General features: G+C 52.7%; 1 protein-coding gene across 2 annotated transcripts in view; it reads right to left on the bottom strand.

Annotated features, from left to right (window-relative positions):
- The window catches only part of ARHGEF10L (Rho guanine nucleotide exchange factor 10 like), a 180052-nt gene extending 172458 nt beyond the window's left edge, over window positions 1-7594 (bottom strand). For both annotated transcript variants that reach the window (XM_017505635.2, XM_017505655.2), the window contains exon 1: window positions 7330-7594. The gene's annotated coding sequence lies outside the window, so the exon portion shown is untranslated. The remainder of the gene's footprint in view (window positions 1-7329) is intronic.
- Between the last annotated feature and the right edge of the window lie 381 nt (window positions 7595-7975).

The following is a 7975-nucleotide window of genomic DNA, read 5'->3' as shown; positions in this document are numbered from 1 at the left end:
AGAAAGAAAGAAAGAAAGAAAGAAAGAAAGAAAGAAAGAGAGAGAGAGAGAAAGAAAAGAGGAAAATAGCCAGAAGGCAATAACTCAGTGAATGGGTAGCAAGCTGGATGCAGTTTTTCCATGAACTGGAAAATCCCCTGGCAAGGATTCCAGGCAAGGCAGAGAAGAGTATGTTGATTTTTTAGGGGCAGGAAAAAAAAAAGTAGTGTCCTGAAGGTGATGAACTTTGAAATAGCTCAGTAAAGAGGGCAGCACACAGAGTCTGATCAAGCATTTTCCCCTTCCCAGAAGCCTCCAGGGAATTTAATCTGCTCAATCCCAAACTACAGGTCTCTGGATCAGCATGGTGCCATAAAATGTGTCCAGTGTAGTGAGCTCCCTGCCCTGTGGCTCCAGGGTGGGGCCTGGGAACAGAACCGTGCCAGCCTCTCGAGCTCTGGTTAAAGTCGATCCCAACCCGTTCCCTGGGTGCTGTCTCAGAATTGTGGAGCACCCGTCAGGGGCCTAGAGCTCTAGGGAGATTATTCTCTGGTATATTAAAAGATCTCATGCTGACCCACAAATCCTCTGACCGCATGAATTCTGATCAGCGGCGTCAGCCAGCCTCCCCGTTCTGGGGTGAGATCAATGTGAAGCAGGCTGCCTCCCTCCCCCAACCCTGCAGAGCCCAGGGCTTCCAGTTTCCTGTGGGAGAAGCAAGACTCAGAGATGAAAGAACCCTGTAGTCCCAGGAGAGCAGGCATGGAGGCCTGTGGCCCAGTTTCGTAGTTTCCAGAACAACTTTTCAAGAAAGTGAGGGAGAGAAAAAGACTAGAAAGCAGAGTGGGATTCCTACCCCACTTAGAGACGTCTGCTCTCCTGAATGGAGCAAGTCATGGCCGTCCAAGACAGCACCACGAGGCAGCCTGCCATCCAGAGCCTTGTCTTTTTCTTTTTCATTCTTTTGCAGACAGAGTCTCACTCTGTTGTCCAGGCTGGAGTGCAGCGGCACGATCTTGGCTCACTGCAACTTCTGCCTCATGGGCTCAGGCGATCCTCATGCCTCAGCCTCTAAGTAGCTGAGACTACAGACATACACCACCACGCCTGACTAATTTTCGTATTTTCAGTAGAGACAGGGTTTCGCCATGTTGCCCAGGCTGGTCTTGAGCACCTGGGCTCAAGCAATTCATCCACCTCGGCCTCCCAAACTGCTAGGATTACAGGTGTGAGGCACCGCGCCTGGCCAGCCTTGTCTATTTGTCAGAAACTGGGAGTTGGGACAACCCTGGTGCCAAGACATGGCCTTCCTTTCACTGAATATTTGCTACGCACCAGGCTTAGTGATCTGCCTGGGATAACTTGTAACCCTCTCAGCACCTCAATAAGACCAAGCGAATCACCGAAGTTTGCACCATCGCAAGGGACAGAGCTGAGATTTGAAATCTGACCACAAAGTCCAAATTTTTCCTCTAATAAGATGGAAAGGACTTAGGAGGTCTCTTCTCCCACAAACATTGGCATCCCGGGTTTATTCCAACCATTGGCCACACAGACTAGGGGCAGGTTTTTACAGAGATCACTCCAGCCTTGGCCAGCCCCCAAATATCAGAAGCAATGAGAATCTCCCCCATTCCTGTGCTCCCTGAGCTTTGCGGCCACGCGGGGAGGAAGGAGAGGGAGCACTGGCAGGGAACTCAGAGAGGGCACTGGGGACCCATCCATTCGAGCAATTTCGAGACTTTCAGAGCTGGAAGGGCCCTGAGAAACAGGGGTGGGGGACTGGGAGTGGAGGAGCTATTGCCCTCTAGTTCTTTTCCTCTGGGTTTTCTTTACTTTTTTTTTTTTTTTCCGAGACGGAGTCTCATTCTGTCGCCCAGGCTAGAGTGCAGTGGTGGGATCTTGGCTCACTGCAACCTCCGCCTCCCAGGTTCAAGCGATTCTCCTGCCTCGGTCCCCGGAGTGGCTGGGACACAGGCACGTGCCGTTATGCCTGTCTAATTTTTGTATTTTTAGTGGAGATGGGGTTTCACCATGTTGGCCAGGCTGCTCTCGGACTCCCAACCTCAAGTGATCTGCCCATCTCCGCCTCCCAGAGTGCTAGGATTACAGGCATGAGCCACTGCACCCAGCCTCTTCACTTAAAAAAAAAAAAAAAAAATTTATTGGCCAGGCACAGTGGCTCACACCTGTAATCCCAGCACTTTGGGAGGCCAAGGCAGGTAGTCAGGAGTTTCAGACCAGCCTGGCCAACATGGTGAAACACTGTCTCTACTAAAAATACAAAAATTAGCCTGGCATGGTGGTGTGCACCTGTAATCCCAGATACTTGGAGGCTGAGGCAGGAAAATTGCTTGAACCTGGAAGGTAAAGGTTGCTGTGAGCCAAGATCGCACCATTGCACTCTAGCCTGGGCGACAGGGCAAAACTCTGTCTCGAAAAAAAAAAAATTATTATGAGAATGATTTTATTTCATTATTCACTTATTGACTTATTTGGAAAGGAGTCTCACTCTGTTGTCCAGGGTAGAGTACAGTGGTGTCATCACAGCTCACTGCAGCCTCAAACTTCTGGGCTCAGGCGATCTTCCCATCTCAGCCTCCAGGGTAGCTGGGACCACAGGCATGCGCCACCAGGAACAAGACTAGAATCCATGGCTCAAACCAACATCTTCCTTTCCCAGAGAGGGAAACTGAGGTCCCAAGGGGGCAAGTATTTGCTCAAGGTCATGTAGCACGTGAAGAATGGATCTAGGAAGCAGAGGCAGCCACCTGGCTCCCGGCCGAGGGTCCCATCCCCCACCCCAGCTTGGCTCAAACCAACCATAACATTGGGACACTTTTAATCAGATAGAACGCATGCTTATCAGATTTAATTATAACATTGCTCAGGGGAAGAGACTTAGTCTACTAAGATGGGGAGGGAGAAGGTGAGCAAGGGTGCTCCTTAACCCCACTGGCTCCCTCCTCCTCCTTCCTCCCCTGCTGGGGTATTGGATGTCTCTGCAGTAGCTAAGCTGGGTTTGGCTGGACCAGGAGGAAGGATGAGGGTTACCTGCAGAGCAGGTCACAATGTGGCCCGGAGAGCTCCCTGTTTGCTTGGTCCCCTTGAAACAAAGGCTGCCTCTGTTTCTGAGACAAGGAAAGATGGGGAAGGGGGTCTCTGTCATTCTGCTGAAGGAAAAAGTGGGAGCGAGCCTGAGCAGGGGAGAAGAGGACTCACTTGGTGGCAGCACCAGGCCACCTGCCTCAGACCTACCTGCTAAGCTCCCAAACCTTGTTCCCATAAGTCTGGCCTCCTGGAATCCAAGGAGTCCATGCTCCAAACTTGTTCACTGCTCCTCACCTCAGAACCCAGGGAGATTCCCATTCCCCGGGAGCTGCCTCTCATCATGATGGGAGGTGCTTACTTCTGGGAATATTCAAATCCTTGGTTCCCATCTCCTGGTCCTGTGACCTTGAGTGAGTGAGTTCATGTCCCTGAGTCTCAGCTTCCCCACAATAGAACATGGCTTGTCTTCCTGCATCCCAAGGTCATTCAATAGATTAGATAGATAGATAGATAGATAGATAGATAGATAGATAGATAGATGACAGATAGAATAATTTTTTTTTTCTTTGAGACACTCTGCTGCCCAGGGTGGATTGCAGTGGTGCTATCTTAGCTCACTGCAGCCTCAACCTCCTGGGTTCAATCGATCCTCCTACCTCAGCCTCCTGAGTAGCTGGGACTACAGGCGAGCCACCACACCAGGCTAATTTTTGTATTTTTTTATAGAGACGGAGTTTTACTATGTTGCCCAAGCTGGTACAAGGTCATTTTTTTTTTTCTTGAGATGGAGTCTTGCTGTGACACCCAAGCTGGAGTGCAGTGGCGCTCCCTCAGCTCACTGCAAACTCCGCCTCCCAAGTTCAAGCGATTCTCCTGCCTCAGCCTCTTGAGTAGCTGAGACTACAGGCACACACCACCATACCCAGCTAATTTTGTATCTTAGTAGAGACAAGGTTTTGCCATGTTGGTCAGGCTGGTCTCAAACTCCTGACCTCATGTGATCCACCTGCCTCTGCCTCCCAAAGTGCTGGGATTACAGACGTGATCCACCATATCCAGCAGTCAAAGTTCATCCTAAGGATTAAATGTCAAAGCTTTTAGAGTCACAGAAGAGACTGGAAACATGGCTTGGATAATTACCTCTCTTTATACTAATTCTCTGCGTGCATGTTCCATGTTTGAAAGGCATTCCCAGTCATGACTATCATTCACAGGGAATAAATCACCAGCCCCTGTACTCAGATGGTGTGACCCAGGCCACAAGAGATTGAGTGGCTTGTTCAATGTCCTGTAAAGGCAGAAACAACTCTACAGCCCACGGCTCAAAAGTCCCGCTGGAGCCCAACCCAGAGGCACTGAGTGGGAAGAGCAGGAAATCACAATTCAGCCAAGCCACGCTCTCATCTTGGCTGTGCCACAAACAGTGTGTGACCTTGGGTGGTGACTTTGCATGAAGCGTGTTTTCAACTTTCTGACTGATGATTTCAGTGTCATTGGCCAGTTATGCGATGCAAGGCAAGTGACTTCGCTTTTCTGAACCTCAGTTTCCTCATCTGTGAAATGGGGTTGCCAGGAGGGCTCAACGAGCCATGGCCCACAGGATGCCTGGCACAAAGCTTGGTATACAGTGGGTGCCCAATAAATGAAAATGTAGCAATGGTGGGCTGGGAACAGTGGCTCATGCCTGTAATCCCAGGACTATGGGAGGCCAACGTGGGCAGATTACTTGAAGCCAGGAGTTCGAGACCAGCCTGGCCAACATAGTGAAACCCTGTCTCTACTAAGAATACAAAAATTAGCCTGGCGTGGTGGTGGGCGCCTGTAGTCCCAGCTATTTAGGAGGCTGAGGCAGGAGAATCACTTGAACTCGGGAGGCAGAGGTTGCAGTGAGCCGAGATCACACCACTGCATTCCAGCCTGGGCAACAGAGCAAGACTGCATCTCAAAAAAAAAAAAAAAAGAAAGAAAATGTAGCAATGGCCATCACAGTTCACTGCACCCTCAAACTTCTGGGCTCAGACGATCCTTCCATCTCAGCTTCCCAAGCAGCTGGGACCACAGGCGTGTGCCACCAGGAACAAGGCAAGTGCTAGCGGTCAGTATTGCTGTGATTAGTATTATCGTTAGGAGAGGGAGAAGACAGGATGGGATCGCCTTGGGAATCTTGCTCCCATGACTGTCCTGGAGAGGAATTCCTGGAAGGAGACATCGGGACCCTTCTCTCACCTTCCATGGGGTAGAGACGAGAATGGAGCCAGGCCAGCCACCCTCCTGAAAGCCACAAAGTTCCACTAAGTGAAGCGATCCAGCAAGAAGGACTGCTGGTATCACACTCAGAGCAAGGCTTTGTGGGGACAGAAGAGAGGGGTGGCCCATAGCCACCTCAGGAGACTCTGATTTAGGGACTGAAAGCTGGGGAGGCAGCCCTGCCTCAGCAGCCAGACACTTCTGCCCCCGGTGAGGACTTCTCTGGAGGAAAAGCCACACAGAGGAGGAGCCAGCCTTGATGTGGAGCATGCTCTGCTGGAAGCTGGGGGCAGAAAGGTCAGGGGGGGAGGGGTGTCTGACTCTGTGACGTCACTTAGCTGTGTGACCTCAGGCAGCTCACCTGATCTCTCTGAGCTTCCATCACTCAACTATGGGCATCACCACAATTCCTGCCCTTCCCAGCTCCCCAGGCTGTTGAGTGCCCTTCAGGACGCCGTGGGCTGGCTTTGTAAACTGTCAGGCACCTTAGGATGAGGCACTGCCCTCATTAACCACCAAGCTCCCCTAAATAGACAGGTAAGGTGGGGTAGGTGGACGGGCAGCACATGAGGTGCCATTCCAGGAAGCCAAAATGGAAAGAGGGGAACAGTCATGGGGCCCTGGCCCCTCCTGCCCCTCTGCCACACCCACTCTCACCTCCTGCCTCCTTTGCCCGGGACACTCCAAGGGAACCCTGACGGTGGTATTGGAGATCCCGGGCCTTGGCTTTCAATCTTCCCTCTGCTATGGCACATGCACTGTCCTGGGAGTCATCAGCCATTGGTCCTGGACTCTGGTGGCTGGGGGCTACGTGAGGATAAGGTAATCTGCCCAGGAGGCGGGGCAGGTGACGGGAGAAGAGCTTGGACAGTGGCATTTGCAGCCCCAGGAAGCCAACCAGCCAGAGTGTCACGTGGTCACCTAAATGTTCCCCTACCAACCTCAGCTTCACGATGCCAAGCAGGACCCCCTCCCTAGGAAGCCCGGTTCTCCTATGGTAGCGGCCAAGTACAGCAGCTAAGAGCCTGGCTGGGCACTAGCACCACACTCCCTGGGTTCGAAGCTCGGCTCCTTCTTCTCAAGCTGTGAAATCTTGAGTAAGTTACTTAACCTCTCTGTACCTGTTTCCCCAGCTATAAAATAAGAGTGATAACAATAACACTTATCTCATTGGGGTGTCAGGGATGAGGCATTTACACACCTACTGTGCTTTGTTAGCAAAGTGCTCGGCACGAAGTAAGTGCTCAGCAAGGATTACGTGATCATTCACTGGCCACGGAAAAGAGGCTGCCTCCAAAAACTGAGCTCTCCATCCCCAGAGATAGTCAAGCTGTGGCTCAACAGCCACCTGTTGGGGATTCATGGCCTGGATGACCTTCAAAATGCCTCCCAACTGTGAGCCCATAAAGTCCCCTGTAAAATAGCTCCCACCTGCTGCATTCCTCCTCCCTACTGTGGCCAGGATGGGCTGCGATGGGCTGTGATGGGCTGGGAGAGAGCTAGCAGGGTGGAAAAGGCAAGGAGAAACAGCCAGGAACAGTCACAGAGGACCAAAGAAGGAGCCCTCGACAGGGAGTCCACCAGTCTGGCTTCCAGCCCCAGTTCCGCCACCAATGCACCAATTCACCTTCAGTGACTCCCTCTCCTCCAAGCCTGTTTTCCCAACTGTAAAATGATGCCATTGAACTGAAGCCATCTCAAGCTGCGTCCCTCACTCTGTGACCCTAAGCAGGAAGTGAGGAAAGTCCCTACCACACATGTCCTTCTTGCAGGCTACCTCTGCCTTTCTCACTCTGGGTTGCCCTGACCTGCCCCGCTAGGTGGCCGCAGGGTCGGGCTCACGCCCATAGAGGCACCCAGGACAGCTCTCCTCACCGACTCCATCCCAGGGTGTCCCCAAGCTCCAGCACCTTCTGGGAGGGATCAGGGTGTCCCTGGGCCTGAAGCCCAAGGGTGACAATGACTGCGGGGACCCCTCCCCCACGATCTCCAAAAGGTTATCCTCCAACTCAGCGAGGGACAGAGATGGGTAAAAACAAAAAGGAAACTGACCTGAATCCTGTGCAGTCCAATCGCAGTCCTCCGGGAAGGGAGCACAAGTGGCAGGGGCAGCCCCTTTGGACTGGGAAGGGTCCTGTCTGTTGGTTGAAGTAGCTGGCAGGGCAGGCAGGAGCCCAGAGGGTGAGTAGGCTGGCTCCCGGGCTGGGTCCACACAGGGCCCAGGTGTGTGAGTCACTCACTTGCCCGACCTGCCGGGCAGGTGAGGGCAGTGGGGAGGAGGACAGGAGGCGGCCCTGGCAGTCCACGAGGAAAAGCTACACTGAGTCAAGCCAGCCGGGGCTGGGCCATCCATCAGCCAGCCTGGGAGGACCCGGAAGCTGGCCCAGGTGAGGAAGGGAGGGGCGAGAACTGAGATAGGGCCTCCAGAGGGGGGTGTCAAGCAGCGGGGCTGAGCTGCCACCACTGCGTGCCACTGGGAAGGCACACAGGGCCCGGGTACAGGGCAGGGTTGGAGGGTCACTCATGGGCTGCACCTCTTTTAGCCAGAGAAGGTGGAAAGAAATATGCTTTGAAGTCAGAGAGATTCAGGTGCCAGTCCCTGCCCTCCCCAGCCGTGTGACATCCTGCAACGGCCTGTCTTTCCGAGCTTCAGTTTCCTCCTATTTTTCCTTTTCTTTTCTTTTTTTTTTTTTTTTTT

The sequence above is a fragment of the Cebus imitator genome, unplaced genomic scaffold, assembly GCF_001604975.1.
Source record: "Cebus imitator isolate Cc_AM_T3 unplaced genomic scaffold, Cebus_imitator-1.0 Scaffold15, whole genome shotgun sequence".
In the NCBI taxonomy this organism is placed as follows: Eukaryota; Metazoa; Chordata; class Mammalia; order Primates; family Cebidae; genus Cebus; species Cebus imitator.
Note: the sequence above shows the minus strand (reverse complement) of the source record. Positions and strands in the feature narration are given on the sequence as shown.